Below are 20,210 nucleotides of genomic sequence, written 5' to 3' on the forward strand. Positions count from 1 at the left end.
TTCTCTAAACCAGGGATGGATTCACGATCTTGAGAGTATGACGTGAAACGACCATATCGTAGCACGCGGAGTACCTGTCTGTATTTCGGCGTGTCTTCTAATGTCAACAACACACATTGCCACAGCGTGAGAACGTAGTAGTCAACATGCATCACGGCACAGTTAACCTCTGGCACCGTCGTTTCATAATAAGACGTGAAAAGGATTTGGGCGATATTTATCGAAGTATGTATGTTGATGACTAGAGCCCGGATTTTTATGCATTAATAGGTTAGAATGCAAACTTCGTGAAGCGAGTTGCAAGTATAGTCTACCTTCACAACCGTTGTGCTATGGGGATTGCATAGACATTAGGGGTAAGATCCATCAACACCCCTGTAATTTATGTTACTCTTACTACGCTAAGGATGAGCAGGTGGCCGACACTTCCTACTAACCAAATTAGTTAGCAATCTAAACTATTACTGCATAAAAATCCGGGCTTTATTGATGACCTTAGAACACACAACGAAAAACCGACAGGTACTCCACGCTCTACATGACGGTTGATAATATCATAGTTTCAACGCCCTGAATCCACCCTGATTATCTCTGCTCTAAACATTGTCTGACTTCGTTGAGCAGTAAAAATTTATTCCTATAAGTTTATTGGAAATTTCTCGAAATAAAGTGTAGACATGAAGAGTACGGATTAAGATTTCATTCACAAATTCTAGTGCTCTAGAGCACACGCCCACTCTTCAGTGAAAGCTACGTTTGGCATTGTGGTCTAATAGTAACTCTAAGAATACCTTCCAGACGGCAGCATGCATCGAATTTGAAACTTGTTAACAATTGTTTTGAAACATATTTCCGACTTGAACGTCGCTGAATATTCACCAGCTCACAACATAATGAAAGAAAAAAGTAGACCTAAATTTACTTCGATGAACTGTTACAACTTTCTCGACGGACGTTTCTAATGAAGGATGCGTTGCTGCTATTACTCTGTATTCGTCCACGACACTGGCGAATAATCAGTTTCGCTAATTACCAAAGTATCATTCAGCGCACTATTTGATACTTTTATACCGCACTATGCTATTTTCTTGCCCATAGCAGAGATATACGGAATCTAACATTAAATATCAGAATAACGTAGTGGAACGGAATTTTGAGCAGTGTAAGAATAATTAGGACTTGAAACTAATTTTCTTCTTATGAATTAAAGTCGTTTGCATTTGAGGAATTACATCAGATTTGTCACTTTATAATCCTGTTGTATTCTAGGGTTATCCGTAAAAAAAGACCTATCTGTTAACCACATTTTTGGGACACGCGGATTTTTATTGTTGTATTGCTATCTATCTGTCTTTCTTTCCTTATTTATTTTATGCCTTAGCATGTGACAAAGTGGGGCTCACGGCCCTCTCTTACACTTAACCACTTAACCAGTAGCATAATTGGAAATTTATTACATAGACTGTATCTGTAAAAACTGAATGGGATAGTATTATATTAGTTTATGTAAGTAATCAATATTCTCTATGCACATTTTAACCCAATGAGAGCTCTTAATCACACTTGTTTTCATTCACTCTAACATTCATACTAGCTGTTTACGTATTTAAGAGGAAATCTCGATAATACCGCTGAAATGAAGCTGCTGAAGTGCTATTTCTTATACTGGCAGGGAGAGAATTCCATTTCCTTGCCCCAGATAAAATATAAAAAGAGCGGCTGTATACTCAGGAGTGATTAAAGGGTATCATAAGGGTAGAAGTCGATCTGGTGTTAAGCCCACGGACAGAGGATACGTAATTGAAATTTGAGGATAGGTATTAACGTTTGGATTCGTTCAGAAGTCAAAATAATAGTGTCGCAATGTGTAAGTTTCATAGTTTATCAATTTTCAGCCAGATTAGCTTTTCATGATAAGAGGAGATGTGTGTATCAAAGAAAATATAAATCTTATAAAGGAATTCATTGCCTTTTGAAGTTTATCATTATTTTTTCTGCATTTGCGTCGGTTAGCTCTTCATCACATGAATTAATTATTGGAAAAATGAGTGCTTGAATACGTGTTATTTTCATACCGTGTGGAAGAATACATTGTTTAATTTTTACGGGATTAAGAGATGCATATACTTTTCTGAAGATACTTGTTATTAGGTCATTCTAGTTTAATGTGTCATTCAAGAAGATACCTAGGTTTTTACAGACATTTGAAATGGTATAGTTTCACCACAAAGTTTCCGAGTAGGAAGTTGTGTGATGTTTAGGGCATGTAGAAGCATAGGTTTTTCTATTATGATTGCTTGCGTTTCCTTCGGTTAAATTTATAGGCAGTTCTCTTTTGCATAGGAACTGATTGAATGTACGTAAAATCGAGACCATTTGGTAAATTGTATTGTTAATGTCAGAGACTATAAGGTGTGAGTATATTTGAAGATCGTCGGCATAAACGTGATAGTTGAAATCATTAATTTGAGAAGAAATGTCATTGATATAGATTAAGATTAAAAGGGGTCCAGGAGCATATCCTTGAGGGTCATCACACAACTTACACGTCCATTCTGTGGTCGTCGTATTTGATGCAACTCGCTGTCGTCACTTTTTGAGGTATGAGCCCAAGAACTCAATAATAGAAGGAGCCATAGGCAGTTTTTTAACTTAGCTAATAGTATGTCTCCATTAACAGTATCAAACGCACTACTGAAATCTAGGAGGGTAAGTATAGTCAGTTTTTGTTTGTCCATTGCCCATCAAATCTCATCCGTAATCATGACCAGTGTTATTGCAGTAATGTGACCTTTATCAAAACCGTACTGCAAGGGGTGGAGTAAGGAATATTCTTCCAAGTATTTAATAATTTGTTTTCAGAGCCTTATGTTTGACATACATTTCAATAACAGCAGAAACAATGCTAGATTCTTCTTTAATTCCAAAACATTAACAACAACTGAACACACCGAGCTCGATAGCTGCAGTCGCTTAAGTGCGGCCAGTATCCAGTATTCGGGAGGTAGAGGGTTCGAACCCCACTGTCGGCAGCCTTGAAGATCGTTTTCAGTGGTTTCCCACTTTCACGCCAGGCAAATGCTGGGGCTGTACCTTAATTAAGGCCACGGCCATTTTCTTCCCCCCTAGGGGCCGATGATCTTCGATGTTAGGCCCCTTAAAACAACAAGCATCATCATCATCATCATCATCATCATCATCATCATCATCATCATCATCATCATCACTTCCTTCCCACTCTCAGTCCTTTCCTGTCCCATCGTCGCCGTAAGACCTATCTGTGTCGGTGCGACGTAAAGCAAGTTGTAAAAAAAACTGAATACAACAGGAGGTGATGTAGATTTAGTAGTCGTGTTCCTAGCAACACTACAAAACTAAAAGTACCTTTTGCCGTGATGAATCAGAGACCAGAGAAACAGAAAAGAAAAGACCTGTATTGTGTCCAAAGTTACCACGTCATTTAATTCATCCAGGGATACCTCGGGATCAGCGTGCTTCATAAGTGGTTTGCCAATACTAAGTGACCGAAATTATCGCCATATGGAACCAGTGTTAATACTTTTGTTTAAATGCCGGAAATAGTTATATTTCTGTCCGTCTCCATGGCTAAATTATTAGCGTGCTCACCTCTGGTCACCGGAGTCCCGGGTTCGATTCCCAGCAGGGTCGGGAATTTTAACCATCATTGCTTTAATTTCTCTGGCACGGGGGCTGGGTGTATGTGTCGTCCTCGTCATCATTTCATCCTTATTACGACGAGCAGGTCGCCTCTGGGAGTCAAATCAAAAAACCTGCACCTGGAGAGCCGAACATGTCCTCGGACACTTTCTTATTACGAATTACTAGTTTAATTCGGTTCCGAAGAACAAGGTACTGTTCATGTACGTCAGATAGTGACGCTGCCTATATAGTCGGTGTAATGCGTCTCGTTCTTTCATCATAGGTTTATATCGGGAATCAGCCAACGACAGTGCGCTGGAACTAGACAATAGACGTATTCTATGTCCAAACCTGGTTGAAGCATACACACAGGTGAACAAAACTTGGGAGTGTTAAGGTTAATGACCCCACGATAAGGCCTAAACACTCGCAATATCACCACACATTTAAGAGTTTTAAAGAACTGTGTGTGCTTCAGTGGCGCAGACTTTGGGGAGCAAGGCGTTTTCTGCCCCCCAAAAGTATTCTTAGGAGGCAGAGTGCCATTCTTCCCACTCAAAAATTCTTCTCCTAGATGTTAAGACCCCTTAAAATGTGGAGTTTAGTAGTCTTCGGAGGATGCTAAAGCGTTAAATATGGAGAAGGCGGTAGATGGTTTTATATCAAGAAATGAGATTAGAAAGCGGGCGTTCCTTCAGAGAACTACATTTCCCAATAGAGACTGTTCATGTGGTGCATCTGGTGGTAGGGCTTTTCATCTTTCATATCACGAACTGCATAATATACATTCATAGGGCATTTATTAAGAAAATGCATTTATGAAACAAGTTCTAATTGATTTACTTGTTATTATTTTCGATACCTTCGTACATAAAACATTCCTTCAAAATATTCATGTATGAATATTCTTCTTCTTCTTCTTCTTCTTCTTCTTCTTCTACTGACTACTGGCAAAAATGCGTGCAATTGGACTAGACAAAATAGTGACTGAATGGGTTGCTATATTTCTAGAAAATAGATCTCAGAGAATTAGAGTAGGTGAAGCTTTATCTGACCCTGTAATAATTAAGAGGGGAATTCCTCAAGACAGTATTATCGGACCTTTATGTTTTCTTATATATATACATTATATGAGTAAAGGAGTGGAATCGGAGGTAAGGCTTTTTGCGGATGATGTTATTGTGTATAGAGTGATAAATAATTTACAAGATTGTGAGCAACTGCAACGTGACCTCGATAATGTTGTGAGATGGACAGCAGGCAATGGTATGTTGATAAACGGGGTTAAACGTCAGGTTGTGAGTTTCACAAATAGAAAAAGTTCTCTCAGTTTTAATTACTGCGTTGATGGGGTGAAAGTTCCTGTTGGGGATCATTGTAAGTTTCTAGGTGTTAATATAAGGAAAGATTTTCATTGGGGTAATCACATAAATTGGATTGTAAATAAAGGGTACAGATCTCTGCACATAGTTATGAGGGTGTTTAGGGGTTGTAGTAAGGATGTAAAGGAGAGTGCATATAAGTCTCTGGTAAGACCCCAACTAGAGTATGGTTCCAGTGTATGGGACCCTCACCAGGATTACCTGATTCAAGAATTGGAAAAAATCCAAAGAAAAGCAGCTCGATTTGTTCTGGGTGATTTCCGACAAAAGAGTAGCGTTACAAAAATGTTGCAAAGTTTGGGTTGGGAAAAATTGAGAGAAAGAAGAAGAGCTGCTCGACTAAGTGGTATATTCCGAGCTGTTAGCGGAGAGATGGTGTGGAATGACATTAGTAGACGAATAAGTTTGAGTGGTGTTTATAAAAGTAGGAAAGATCACAATATGAAGATAAAGTTGGAATTAGAGAGGACAAACTGGGGCAAATATTCATTTATTGGAAGGAGAGTTAGGGATTGGAATAACTTAGCAAGGGAGACGTTCAATACATTTCCAATTTCTTTGAAATCCTTTAGGAAAAGGCTAGGAAAACAACAGATAGGGAATCTGCCACCTGGGCGACTGCCCTAAATGCAGATCAGTATTGATTGATTACCGGGCGAGTTGGCCGTGCGCGTAGAGGCGCGCGGCTGTGAGCTTGCATCCGGGAGTTAGCAGGTTCGAATCCCACTATCGGCAGCCCTGAAAAGGGTTTTCCGTGGTTTCCTATTTTCACACCAGGCAAATGCTGGGGCTGTACCTTAATTAAGGCCACGGCCGCTTCCTTCAAACTCCTAGGCCTTTCCGATCCCATCGTCGGCATAATACCTATCTGTGTCGGCGCGACGTAAAGCCCCTAGCAAAAAAAGGATTGATTGATTGATTGATTGATTGATTGATTGATTGATTGATACTTCTTCTTCTTAATCTGGTTATCCCCCAGGTTCGGCTTTTCCCTCAGACTCGGCGAGGGATCCCACCTCTACCGCTTCAAGGGCAGTGTCCTGGAGCTTCAGACTCTGGATCGGGGGATACAACTGGGGAGGATGACCAGAATCTCGCCGAGGCGGCCTCACCTGCTATGCTGAACAGGTCCTTGTGGGGGATGGGACGATTGGAAGGGATAGACAAGGAAGAGGGAAGGAAGAGACCGTGGCCTTAAGTTTGCCTGGAGGAGAAGTGGGAAACCACGGAAAACCACTTCCAGGATGGCTGAGGTGGGAATCGAACCCGCCTGTACTCAGTTGACCTCCCGAGGCTGAGTGGACCCCGTTCCCCGTTCCTCGTACCACTTTTCAAATTTCGTGGCAGAGCCGGGAATCGAACCCGGGCCTCCGGGGGTGGCAGTTAATCACACTAACCACTACACCACAGACGCGGACCATGTGTGAATCAAGTTCTATTTTCCTGTTTACTTGTAAATATTGTTGAAAACTCCGCACATAAGACTCGTTCCAAAATGTATTTGAGAAACAAGCTGTATTATTTTTCTTTTTTTCTGTTTGTTTGTGAATATTGTTATTATATAGGAATGTTTTCAGTAATAATTATTCATCATTTCACATGCCTGTGTTCGTGTTAGTAATGCCCCCCCCCCTCCCCAATAATTAAAACGAAGGCGGCATGCCTGGTGTGCTTCTTCAATACCCACGTCTTTTTTGTAAACCTTTTCACAGATGTAGAGGAACGTTTTAAATTAAAGTTAGCCGATATTAGTGTGTGCTACTGTTAGCGAGGAGCCCCACTCCCCTCGCTGTGTGCGTGGCTACAGCATGAAATGTGACGCGAGCAGATATGCAGATCGAAACAGAGATTAACATTCCCCGGCTAATTGAGTGAGTGGAGATAGCAGATAATGGGCACTCCTTGTGGCCCGAGCAGGCCACACGCACTCCACAGAGAATGGTAACGAAAAGAATTTGCGTGTAGGAGTGACTCAATGAATCATGGAGGATGGCCCTGGTCTACAGTCAAATCGTCGCTCTGTGAAGGACGACTATAAGGATCCTTTCACACTACACGGTTTCGACCATATGGCAAAAAAAAAAACCGTACGGCTCTTTGCCGTGGAGATGTTGCTTTCTCACTACAACGGGTTTTTTGCCGTAAGAAGCTCAGTGCATGTCTTGATGCAAGTCATACAAGAGAGTCATTTTAATAATAGGATGATTTCTTAATATTAGTAGTTTGTGGCTGAACATTAAACTGTGAAATTGTATCATAAGCATATATTTGTGAATCTGTATTATGTAATAATATACACTATATATATAATATACTGAAAATAAACTTAAATTACCAAACAAATTGTTTTCTTTGTCTTAATCAGTCATTCATTCATTATCATTATAGACTGTTAGGCCTTTCAGCGTTCAGTCTGCAAGCCTTTGAGAATTTACTAAACGTCGCCACAATCATCGATTTGCAACTAATGTTGTGGCCTCATTTAGTTCTATACCTCTTATCTTTAAATCGTTAGAAACCGAGTCTAACCATCGTCGTCTTGGTCTCCCTCTACTTCTCTTACCCACCATAACAGAGTCCATTATTCTCCTAGGTAACCCATCCTCCTCCATTCGCCTCACATGACCCCACCACCGAAGCCGGTTTATGCGTACAGCTTCATCCATCGAGTTCATTCCTAAATTAGCATTTATCTCCTCATTCCGAGTACGCTCCTGCCATTGTTCCCACCTGTTTGTACCAGCAATCATTCTTGCTACTTTCAGGTCTGTTACTTCTAACTTATGAATAAGATATCCTGAGTCCACCCAGCTTTCGCTCCCGTAAAGCAAAGTTGGTCTGAAAACAGACCGATGTAAAGATAGTTTCGTCTGGGAGCTGACTTCCTTCTTACAGAATACTGCTGATCGCAACTGCGAGCTCACTGCATTAGCTTTACGACACCTTGATTCAATTTCACTTACTATATTACCATCCTGGAAGAACATACAACCTAAATACTTGAAATTATCAACCTGTTCTAGCTTTGTATCACCAATCTGACATTCGATTCTGTTGAATTTCTTACCTACTGACATCAATTTAGTCTTCGAGAGGCTAATTTTCATACCATACTCATTGCACCCATTTTCATGTTCCAAGATATTAGACTGCAGGCTTTCGGCACAGTCTGCCATTAAGACCAAGTCGTCAGCATAGGCCAGACTGCTTACTACATTTCCACCTAACTGAATCCCTCCCTGCCATTTTATACCCTTCAGCTGATGATCCATGTAAACTACGAACAGCAAAGGTGAAAGATTACAGCCTTGTCTAAATCCTGTAAGTACCCTGAACCAAGAGCTCATTCTACCATCAATTCTCACTGAAGCCCAATTGTCAACATAAAAGCCGTTGATTGATTTTAATAATCTACCTTTAATTCCATAGTCCCCCAGTATGGCGAACATCTTTTCCCTCGGTACCCTGTCATATGCTTTCTCTAGATCTACGAAACATAAACACAACTGCCTATTCCGCACGTAGCATTTTTCAATTAGCTGGCGCATACTGAAAATCTGATCCTGACAGCCTCTCTGTGGTCTGAAACCACACTGGTTTTCATCCAACTTCCTCTCAACGACTGATCGCACCCTCCCTTCCAAGATGCCAGTGAATACTTTGCCTGGTATACTAATCAATGAGATACCTCGATAGTCGTTGCAATCCTTCCTGTTCCCTTGCTTATAGATAGGTGCAATTACTGCTTTTGTCCAATCTGAAAGTACCTTACCAACACTCCACGCTAATTTTACTACTCTATGAAGCCATTTCATCCCAGCCTTCCCACTATACTTTACCATTTCAGGTCAAATTTCATCTATTCCCGCTGCCTTATAACAATGGAATTTATTTACTATCCTTTCCACTTCCTCAAGCATAATTTCACCAACACCATTCTCCTCCTCCCCATGAGCTTAGCTGTTTGCAACACCACCATGATGATTTCCTTTTACATTGAGAAGATGTTCAAAATATTTCCTCCATCTCTCCAGTGATTCCCTGGGATCTATTATGAGTTCACCTGAATTACTCAAAACATTGTTCATTTCCTTTTTCCCTCCCTTCCTAAGATTCTTTATTACTGTCCAGAAAGGTTTCCCTGCTGCTTGACCTAGCCTTTCCAGGTTATTACCAAAATCTTCCCATGACTTCTTTTTGGATTCAACAACTATTTGTTTCGCTCGGTTTCTTTCATCTACGTACCAATCCCTGTCTGCCTCGGCCCTTGTTTGGAGCCATTTCTGATAAGCCTTTTTTTACGTTTACAGGCTGCTCTCACTTCATCATTCCACCAAGATGTTCGCCTTTTCCCATCTTTACACACAGTTGTTCCTAGGCATTCCCTTGCTGTTTCTACTACAGCATCCCTGTATGCCACCCATTCACTTTCTATATCCTGAAACCTGCTTAGTGTCTACTGTTCGAAACTTCACTAATCATATCCATCTACTTCTGTCTAATTTCCTCGTCCTGGAGATTTTCTACCCTTATTCGTTTGCAGACAGATTTCACTTTCTCTACCCTAGGCATAGAGATACTTAGTTCACTGCAGATCAGATAGTGGTCTGTATCATCGAAAAATCCGCGAAAAACTCGTACATTCCTAACAGATTTCCTGAATTCAAAGTCTGTTAACATATAGTCTATTATGGATCTGGTACCCCTAGCCTCCCATGTGTAGCGGTGAATAGCCTTATGCTTGAAGAACGTATTCGTAACAGCTAAACCCATACTAGCACAGAAGTCCAGCAAACGCTTCCCATTCCCATTAGCTTCCATATCTTTCCCACATTTACCAATCACCCTTTCGTATCCTTCAGTTCTATTCCCAACTCTCGCATTGAAATCGCCCATTAGCACTATTCTATCGTTGCTGTTGACCCTGACCACGATGTCACTCAATGCTTCATAAAACTTGTCAACTTCATCCTCATCTGCACCCTTACATGGTGAATACACGGACACAATCCTTGTCCTAATTCCTCCCACTGACAAATCTACCCACATCATTCGCTCATTTACGTGTCTAACAGAAACTACGTTGCGTGCAATGGTATTCCTGATAAAGAGCCCTACCCCAGACTCTGCCCTTCCCTTTCTAACACCCGTCAAGTACACTTTATAATCTCCTTTCTCTTCCTCATTATCTCCCCTTACCCGAATATCACTTACTCCTAGCACATCCAGATGCATCTTCTTTGCTGACTCAGCCAGTTCTACCTTCTTTCTTCCATAAGCCCCATTAATATTGATAGCTCCCCATCGAATTCCATTTCGTTCGCCAAGTTGTTTCCAAGGAGTCCCTCGCCTGTCAAATGGGAGTGGGACTCCATTACTCCCATAGGTCCGAGGCTTGCTTAAAATGTTCTGAGTTCGGTAAGTTCATGAAGCAGGATGCTGCCCTACTTGCACATAGTCCAAGTGAGGATCTCTCCTCTACCGGGTTATGGACCACCGGTGAATTGTATAGTCCTAGCCGCCTGAGCACAAGGAGGGCCACGACTCAGAATATGTCCGAGATGCCCACTCCCATTCCATAGCAACTGGTATCCCGACTCTCAGGACCACTCACTAGGCCACTCAGCCGTTGCACATGGTTCACGAACTAGGACGTGACTACAGTAACCCACAAACATGAACCACTCTTTGTCTTAAATTAGATCAAAATCTGGTTTCAAGGTAAACTTTACGCCAGGCATTTCTTGTCGCATTCCGGTCTTTATAAATGCAGTAGCGGCGATTAGGGGGTCGAGGGGATGCTGTCGCCCCCGCCCCAATTTGTGGAGAAAACTTTACATTATTATTCCGTTTTAGGTGGCTGAATCTAGGACGTATTTTAATTATTTAAAAAAGCAATTTGTACAAGCCTGTTGTCTTATCAGATAAATCTTTCTTTTATTTTATTTTATTTTATTATCAATCAACAAGCTAGAATAACATAGAGGGGCTGTAAGCCTGTCATCAGCGCTCCCTGCTTGAAGCAAGTTGGTAAGGGTCAGCCATGTTAACGGTTGTCAAAACAAAGCGAATTGGCGCAAGAGCATATGTTGAGGTGACAGGGAGATCGTGCATGCCAATTTAATTCCCTAAGTTTTAAGAAGTGAAAACATAGATTCTCGCTTTCAAGAATGCCAGCCGTAAGCTCAGCGTATGGTTGTTCTAATCGGAGTAATAAAACCAAGGATATATCGTACTTTACGTAAGTATTACTGAATTATAGCCGAGATTCCTTTTTGTAATTTCTTTTTGTAATTAAATCCATTTTATTGTTTACTTAGCGAAAGTACGGATAGCCACGGTTATTATTTGTCGAATTTTGTTTCAGATTTCGTTTAAAGAACAAGGAATTAACGGAACAATGCGTTGTGAGGGCGAGAAGAGATAAATGTTATCCCACTCAATTCAGTTGCTTATGCTCTGTACATTTCCAGCCCTATTTAATTTTCATTCACATTTACAAATAAAGGAAATGGAGCGCCCACAACCAATAAAACGTAACCACAAAAAAAAAACTTATTTCGTTCAAACGTACACTAAGTATGGTAAATACAGCATTTTACTGCTATTTATGAAATGTATACAGCCTTTATTGTAGATGTCTGTTGCCTTGGTTTTTAAAACTATGCCACACTTCATAATGGACAACTTTCAAGCTTACCTTTCAGCTAGTAATCCCAGTATGATATGGCAGTGGGAGAAACATGATATCCCCCCTATATTATAATAAATAATTACACTAAACCATTATTGTGGTAAAGTATTCATGGGCCGCCTCTGTAGTGTACTGGTTAGCGTGATCAGCTGCCACCCCTGGAAGCCCGGGTTCGATTCCCGGCTCCGCCACGAAATTTGAAAAGGGGCACGAGGGCTGGAACGGGATTCTATCAGCCTGGGGAGGTCAACTGAGTAGAAGTGGGTTGGACTCCCACCTCAGCCATCCTCGAAGTGATTTTCCGTGGTTTCCCACTTCTCATCCAGGCAAATGTCGGGATGGTACCTAACTTGAGGCCACGGCCGCTTCCTTCTCCCCCCCCCTCCACAAGGCCCCCGTTCAGCATAGTAGGTGCAGCCCTCCCTCACATTTGTATCCCCCGACCCAATGAGGTGGTAGAGGTGGGATCCGTCGCTGAGTCCGTGGGAAAAACCAACGCGGGAGGGTAAACAGATTAATAAAGGAACACAGTACTCATGAGGATGCAATAATTTTAAAAATATGAACAGAATGAGGTTGTAACCTATTGTAGGTCCCTATGATTTTAAGGCTTCCTGTCATAAATATTTATGTCCACCGTTTTTATTCTAATTTACGCTTAACCACAACAGCCAAGCAGGGTAACGCTCTTGTTCCGATTTCGAGGCCTATTCGTATGTTACTGTGCGATGATTTCGAACTACCCTGCAATCAACTAAATGATCGTGATGTTGGCCTGTGCCGCAATATGATGAAGTGGCGGTATTCGCTTTAATGCTTCAAGCTATCGGCAACGGTCTTTAATTCTCCCCCAGTGATTCTAAAACGCGTATTTTCTACACTTTTCGTCATTTAAAGGCCATGCCCCCTTGCTTGTGTGACAACAGGAAACATGGCGGACTTTCGTTCTATTAGCTTCACCCAAGCAGCGCTTCCGCCTCTCTATGTTATTCTAGCTCGTTGTTATCAATAAAATTTTTAGCGTGAATACGTACAAAATGTAGTTTGTCGCGGCTAACCGATTTGCATAGCGCCATACCAAGTAGTGGAGACTTTGCATGTCCTGTGAGGAAGGGTGGCAGGGGTATACTTTATTGCCAAGGTCATGGACACTGAGGTATGATTCACTCGCTTGCCGCGCGAATTCGTCTATCTGGCATTCTCTTTTGTGTGTTAGTTTCGTAGTGTGTAGTCAAATACTAAACGAATTTTAATTGTATTATCACACCGTACTTCTGCTTAATTTTAGTGCATGTGTAAAATTGTTCCTTTGATGAAAGTTTTGTTGTATGGTATTGAATCAATATCTAAGAAACTATTACCGCACTTAAGATGGTAGTCTGACAACCTTTATCTCTCTGTCGAAATTAGCCTACCACTTTGAGCTTTTTTTAAAGTTTTGGTCTATATACCTCCCCCACGCTATACACCACAAACCAGGGTACGTTTTGTTGTTTGTACAATTCGCCCCCCTCCCCCAACACACACGTCCAATACCCAATCGCCACTACTGTATAAATGCCTATAATTATGTCCCAGCATGGACCAGAGTAATAAGAATTTCAGAATCTACGTCAGCCATTTCACAAAACCAACGATAAATCCTACAAAGCAATGCACTGAACATTTTAACAACAAAGTAAAACAATAAAACGCAACGATACTAATGCGTATAAGTTGTGTCTAGATACCCTCGCGTTATCTCCTCTACAGCTGCTCGAGAGCTGCCGTACGATTAGAAAACCGTACAGTGTGAAAGCACGCATTTGGCTGTGTGCGCCACTGAGTCAACGGCAGCCGTCCATTCCAGTGGCAAGATACGGCTGCTACACGGCACGGCAACGGCACGGCTGCCGTCCCGTGTAATGTGAAAGGTCTAATGCTCTTCTTCACGCCACTAAAGGAATGTCACCGTACGGTTTTTTTTTTGCCGTACGGTCGAAACCGGGTAGTGTGAAAGGAGCCTAAGTGATCGCGGGTGGCCTGCGTTAAAACCGCTCAACCTTGCTCTAGTTTTTTTCCCGGCCATCGGAACGGTGTAATTACTCTGGGTGCGTGAGTGGGAGAGAGGAATAATGCGGAAAATACTCAATGTTGATTAATTCTTGTATGGGTCGTCCAAAGGCTGTTCCGCGGCTGCCCTTCATGCCATTCTATCCTGTGCTGACCCCCGACAGCATTTATTGCCTACACGGCGTCCAAAACTAACTGAACAATTCCTGGGTTTCTCAAGATATGTCGTATCATTCCACATCTTCTTCTGGCCAAATTTCACCAAATCGTTCTCCTCCCAAAAACTTGATTCGGGATTTCTTCATTTGTGATCCAATTCACTCATTTAACCTTCAGCATTCATCTGCAACACCACATTTCATTCGCTTCCGTTCTCCTTCTGCACTAGTTTCATTTTCATTCAATGCCATGCTCCACGCTGAAGGCTCCAAGGACATCCTTATAATTTCCATATCTATGTTCGATGTGAGAAATTCCTTCTCTTTTTTTTTTTTTGCTATTTGTTTTACATCGCACCGACACAGATAGGTCTTATGGCGACGATGGGAGAGGAGAGGCTTGGGAATGGGAAGGAAGCGGCCATGGCCGTAATTAAGGTACAGTCCCAGCATTTGCCTGGTGTGAACATGGGAAACCACGGAAAACCATCTTCAGGGCTGCCGACAGTGGAGTTCGAACCCACTATCTCCCAGATGCGAGCTCACAGCTGCGCACCCCTAACCGCACGGCCAACCCAGCCGGTAATTTCTTTTCTTACGAAGCGATATTTTTGCTTGTCACAGTCTGCATTTTATGTGGTATTTACTTCGTTAGTTATTCTAATAATGATCAGTTAACACGTAAGTTTAATGGTAATAAGCATGTTGCCATAAAATCACGGTAGTAGCTGGACAGTTCTGAGCATTTAGCTGATGATGACGTAGTAAGGCCTCGCATATGAAAATGAAAATCCACAGCCTGTTGCCAGTCATTCGATCCGGTCAGGAATGGAATGAATGAACTACCGGCGAGGACAGGAATTGTGCCGACTGCCGAAAACTGTCGCACTCCTCTGGGGCAATGATTAATGAATGACAGATGAAATAAAATGATCTTGGAGAAATGAAGTATGACAAGGAAAACCGGAGTACCCGGAGAAAAACCTGCCCCGCCTCCGCTTTGTCCAGCACAAATCTCACATGGAGTGACGGCGATTTGAATCACGGAACTCAGTGGTGAGAGGCCGGCGCGCTGCCTCCTGAGCCGCGGAGTCTCTCGCCTTACGTATGTACAGTATAAGTATACCGATAGTTCTACAGCAGACTCTCATTTATACGACGTCAACGGGCCAGCGGGACGTCGGATTAGCAGGAATATTGGTTAAAAGGGAAAAAAGTAGTTCGCCTCTGTGGTGTAGTGGTTAGTGTTATTAGCTGCCACCCCCGGAGAGCCGGGTTCGATTCCCGGCTCTGCCACGAAATTTGAGAAGTGGTACGAGGGCTGGAACGGGGTCCACTCAGCTTCAGGAGGTCAAATGTGTAGAGGTGGGTTCGATTCCCACCTCAGACATCACGGAAGTGGTTTTCCGAGGTTTCCCACTTCTCCTCCAGGCAAATGCCGGGATGGTACCTAACTTAAGGCCACGGCCGTTTTTCCCTCCGACAGTGGGGTTCGAACCCACTATCTCCCGAATGGAAGCTCACAGCTGCGCGCCCCTAACCGCACGGCCAATTTGCCCGGGGAGCCAGAATTGAACCTGCCAACTTGAGCTCAGAAGACGAGTGCGTGACCGACCGAACTACTCACCCTGACATGATATATCCTACTACTACTACTACTGTTACGCTTATTCTCATTTTAGTGACTGAGTTCAGTTGTAGTTCTATATTCAGTCAGTTCATGCACAGGATGCGTTGTGTGATAAGTCAAGGTTTGTTTTAATATTCCGCTGGAGTAGACACGTGAGTCTCGAAAGTGTGAAATGAAATAGTAGACTAACAAAATGCCGAAATTTTTCAAATGTGCCAAGACATAAGTGAATAATAGTTACTGTGCCACTTTTTAGATGAACAGTACGGCGAGAATAAAGAGCAAAGATTTCGCTGTCTGAATACAATTTTATACTCTTTTGAAACCTGTACGCTAAATGGAGATATGGAATCTTTACAAAACAAAGCGCACTAAAAGGTTTTATTGTAAATTAAGTGAATTAAGAAAATGTCATCCTACAGTACAACTAAAATAGCCTACACTATATACGTAGCACCGTATTGTCGCTGTTAAATATAAGAGTACTCTTTGTTTTACTGCAGTTTACATGTATAAGGTGTTAATGGACTATACTAATGCATATTATGTATGTTAATTTTAATATAGCCTACTACAAGTCCTACTGCAGGCACTCTTGTGATGATTGCAACATTGCGTACAATTATTTAGAAGCCTTCTGTACCATGTAGAAACATATTATATAAAAAAAGAGCACCCTCAAAATCCACTGTCATTCACACATTCAGCAGTGCTGTCCACACGTCAGTTCACAGCTTTCAACAGGTAGTCTCGCTAAATTCTTTTCAATTTAGCTTTAATGAGTCACTGTCGCTGGCACTAACTGGAAAGGAATTCGAAAGTCTGGACACGATCACAATAAAAGTGTTGTTGCATACAGACGAATGCTGATGAGGAATTAGCAAGGATGGAGCCAGCGCGAGTCTTAAATTATGAGGGGGAGGGAGTGAAATTTGGAGGAAATATACTGAGGCGATTTCCAATGCAAGGCTTTGTATATGAATACTAGTGTGTGATATTTAAGTCTTAAAATATCACGTTTTAGCCAGACAAGTGCTTGATAGTAAGGAATACTACGGGCATCATAGTTCAAGATAAAAATGAATCTGAAGCAACAATTCAATGTTAGCTGCAGTTTCATTGTTTGTTCCTTAGTTGTCTCAACAATGATCAGTCGAGGATAGGAAGGATTAAAGTTCGAGTTAGTGTTTGTTGCATGTCCGGTGGTAAGATGTCTTTCTTTCAGCGAAAGAAGCGTAGAAAAGGACATCTAGCAAACATTTCTCCTAAGTTCTGTCCAATTTAGAGTTTTAGTTTCACGCTAAGGTTTTCCCATTATGGGAAATCTATTCGAATGCGAAGGTATTGTTTTTAATTTTATATTCTTTACAATGAATTGAACATAAGCACTTTCATGTCAAATAGTGTGCGCGTAGCTCGTTGACGCAATGCAAAATGTGGCACCAACAGCCGTTCGCCAAGACTGCCACAACCCTCTCATGATGGCCAGTGTCCTCGGCTGGCCGGTTAACGGGCTAGGTGAGTCTATAATTGAGAAATTTAGGTGATGATTTCTCTGGCAGGATATAGTACAACAGGGTAATAAAACCACACGATACGTGCCAATTTTCCGTACCTTATTAGGAAACAATCAACAGTCTGCAAAGGTGCAATTTAAAAAGACACAAATGACACCACGAGATCAAGTCTTCATGATCAAACAAGTGTAAGCAAGACTGTTATTAATTTCCTAATAAAATACACTTAATTATCACGTGTTTTCTGGTTATTATTTCCGTAATCAAACATTTCTTATCACACAAATCGTCGCCTAAAGCTCCCAACATTACGCATATCTGTCTAAAGTACTAGTATTTGTACAAAGGTATACTGAGTTAAATCGATGAGGACAAGAAGTATATGTCCTTAAAATGATGCGATTAAGTTACGATCAACTTACACGAAGTGTTTCAAAACTAATTGTAAATAGTTCGGTAGGCAATTTTATAAATTACCAGTATTTCAAGTACAAAAGGGCATAATAGCATGGTACGCATAAGAATGATATTAAAATAAAATATTAATGGGACAATTACTTAATGATGTATTTACAGTTGTTGTTGCTGTTGTTTGAGTGATCAGTCCATAGACTGGTCTGATGCAGCTCTTCATGCAACCCTACCCTGTTCTAAAATGTTCAATTCCACACGACTGCTGCATCATACATCTGCTCTAATCTGCTTGTATTATTCGTACCTTGGTCTACCCCTACCGTTCTTACCACCTACACTTCCCTCAAAAACAACTGCAAAGTCCTGGGTGTCTTAGAATGTGTCCTATCATTCTATCTCTCCTTCTCGTCAAATTTAGCCACAACGGACTCCTCTCACCAATTCGATTCAGAATCTCTTCTTTCGCGATTCGATCTATCCATCTCACCTTCAGCAATCTTCTGTAACACCACATTTCAAACGATTCTATTCTCTTTCTTTCTGAACGAGTTATCGTCCACGTTTCACGCTCCAAATGAAAGTCTTCAAAAACATTTTTCGACTTCCTATATCAGTATTCGAAGTGAGAAAATTTCTTTTCTTAATAAAGGCCTTCCTTCCTTGTGCTAGCCTGCATTTTATGTCCTTACTTCTCCCATCGTTAGTCATTTTACTACACAGGTAAAAATATTCATCTCCTTCGTTTAAGACTTCATGCCCTAATCTAATATTTCCCGCATCACCTGACTTTGTACGACTGCACTCCATTACTTTTGTTTTGGACTTATTTATTTTCATCTTTTACTCCTCACCCAAGACTCCGTCAATACCATTCGGCAACTTCTCCAAGTCTTCTGCAGTCTCAGATAAAATAACAATATCAGCGGAAAATCTCAGGATTTTGATTTCCTATCCTTGGATTGTTATTCCCTTTCCAAATTCTTCTTTGATTTCCTTTACTGCCTGTTCTATATTAACATGGAAAAAGAGGGGGGGGGGGGGCAAACTGCAGCCTTGCCTCACTCCTTTCTGGATAGCTGCTTGTTTTTTATAGCACTCGCTTCTTATCACTGCAGACTGATTTCTATACAGTATAGATTGTAGATGATTTTTCTTTCTTTGTACTTGATCTCGATCACCTTCAGAATCTGAAATAGCTTGGTCCAATCAACATTATCAAATGCCTTTTCTAGATCTACGAACGCCATGTATGTGGGCTTGCCCTTCTTAGTTCGATTATCTAAGATCAGACGTTAGTAAAAACCCAATATTATTCGTAACAGTTCACCCCAAATGGCTTACTGGAGCAAGAACCTTACATAATATCCAACAATTCAACACGAATGACTTTTAGATTCATTTATTGATGCACAAAACCTACATCCCTCGGAACAGTTCACAGTGCATGCTCATGAATTCATTCCATCGACTTCGATGTACTTTTCAGCACTCTTAGAAATAATACACGTAACTCATAGGAGGTCGTCTTGGCATTCTTTTAATTAGGTCAGAACTGTGCATACTGCGAGCGACCAATTTGTCCCTTGTGTTTTCTTTTTCTCAGCAGACACACGATTTTATCCATCCCCAAAGACAGAAACATCTGGGGACTGTGGTGCATCAATAATAATTGTAATAATTTTTGTACAGTTGTTATGTGTACCATACAAACAACTGCAATTCCACACACAACAGCAACTTGGACATATGTTTATATTACCTTATTTTACTCGAAATATTTCATACTACTGCCTCCCAAAATATTTAATATTCCTCCTGAAACCCCCATGTATAAAAAAGCTTATTCATTAGCGGCCAGTCCAGCCCAAACCGCTGTACCAAGAAACGTGATATTTGGAGAGAGTACTTCTTTTATAATGTAGACAAGTGGGAAGAAAATCTTCTTTAGAAATAGGGAACGAAACGGAAAGAAAAGGGGTCAGTTTTGTTTTCTTCAGAATCTCCATTCCTCAGGACAGGTGAAGTGACATCTGGAACGTAAACCACTGTTAAAAATTTTTTAAAAAATGCTACAGCAATTTTCGAAATTTAACCCTTATAAGTGTAAAAGAGGTTTAAATATCTTAATGTTTAAATGTTTAATGTCTAAAATGTTCTATAGACGGAGTTGATTAATATAAAAAACACACACAACACTTCACTACTCCCAAGGAAGTTTATTTTAATATTTAAAAGGATGATTAGAAATTTCACTTCCAAGGCATGAGAGTTCGACACACCATCTATTTTCTAGTAGGCTTTAAATGGCCTCCTGCCATGCGAAACACGACCCTCTGTAATGATTCGTGTGAAAAAATCCTCTTCTTTCACAACTTAGTCTGGAATTTATTTTGAATCTGTTGCTTAAAGGGAGAAAACGAAATACAAATAAATTGTCATTTAAAAATACCAATAACAGAGCTCAGTGATGCAGTCGGTTAATCCACGTACTTCTGCTCTCAAAGTAGCGACTTCGATTCCGGTTGCTCATGGCCTGAGATTTGCTACACATTGATTTCAGTTCACTTTAAAGGTTCATTTTTTAAAGTTTCATAAAGTGACGCACTGACTTGTGTTAAATTCACACATACATATATTTCTATTGTATGAATCTTACATCTTCAGTTGTTTCTTCTTCAGCTGATTCTTAATCATTTATGCAGT

Source organism: Anabrus simplex, chromosome 2 (assembly GCF_040414725.1).
Source record: "Anabrus simplex isolate iqAnaSimp1 chromosome 2, ASM4041472v1, whole genome shotgun sequence".
Taxonomy (NCBI): domain Eukaryota; kingdom Metazoa; phylum Arthropoda; class Insecta; order Orthoptera; family Tettigoniidae; genus Anabrus; species Anabrus simplex.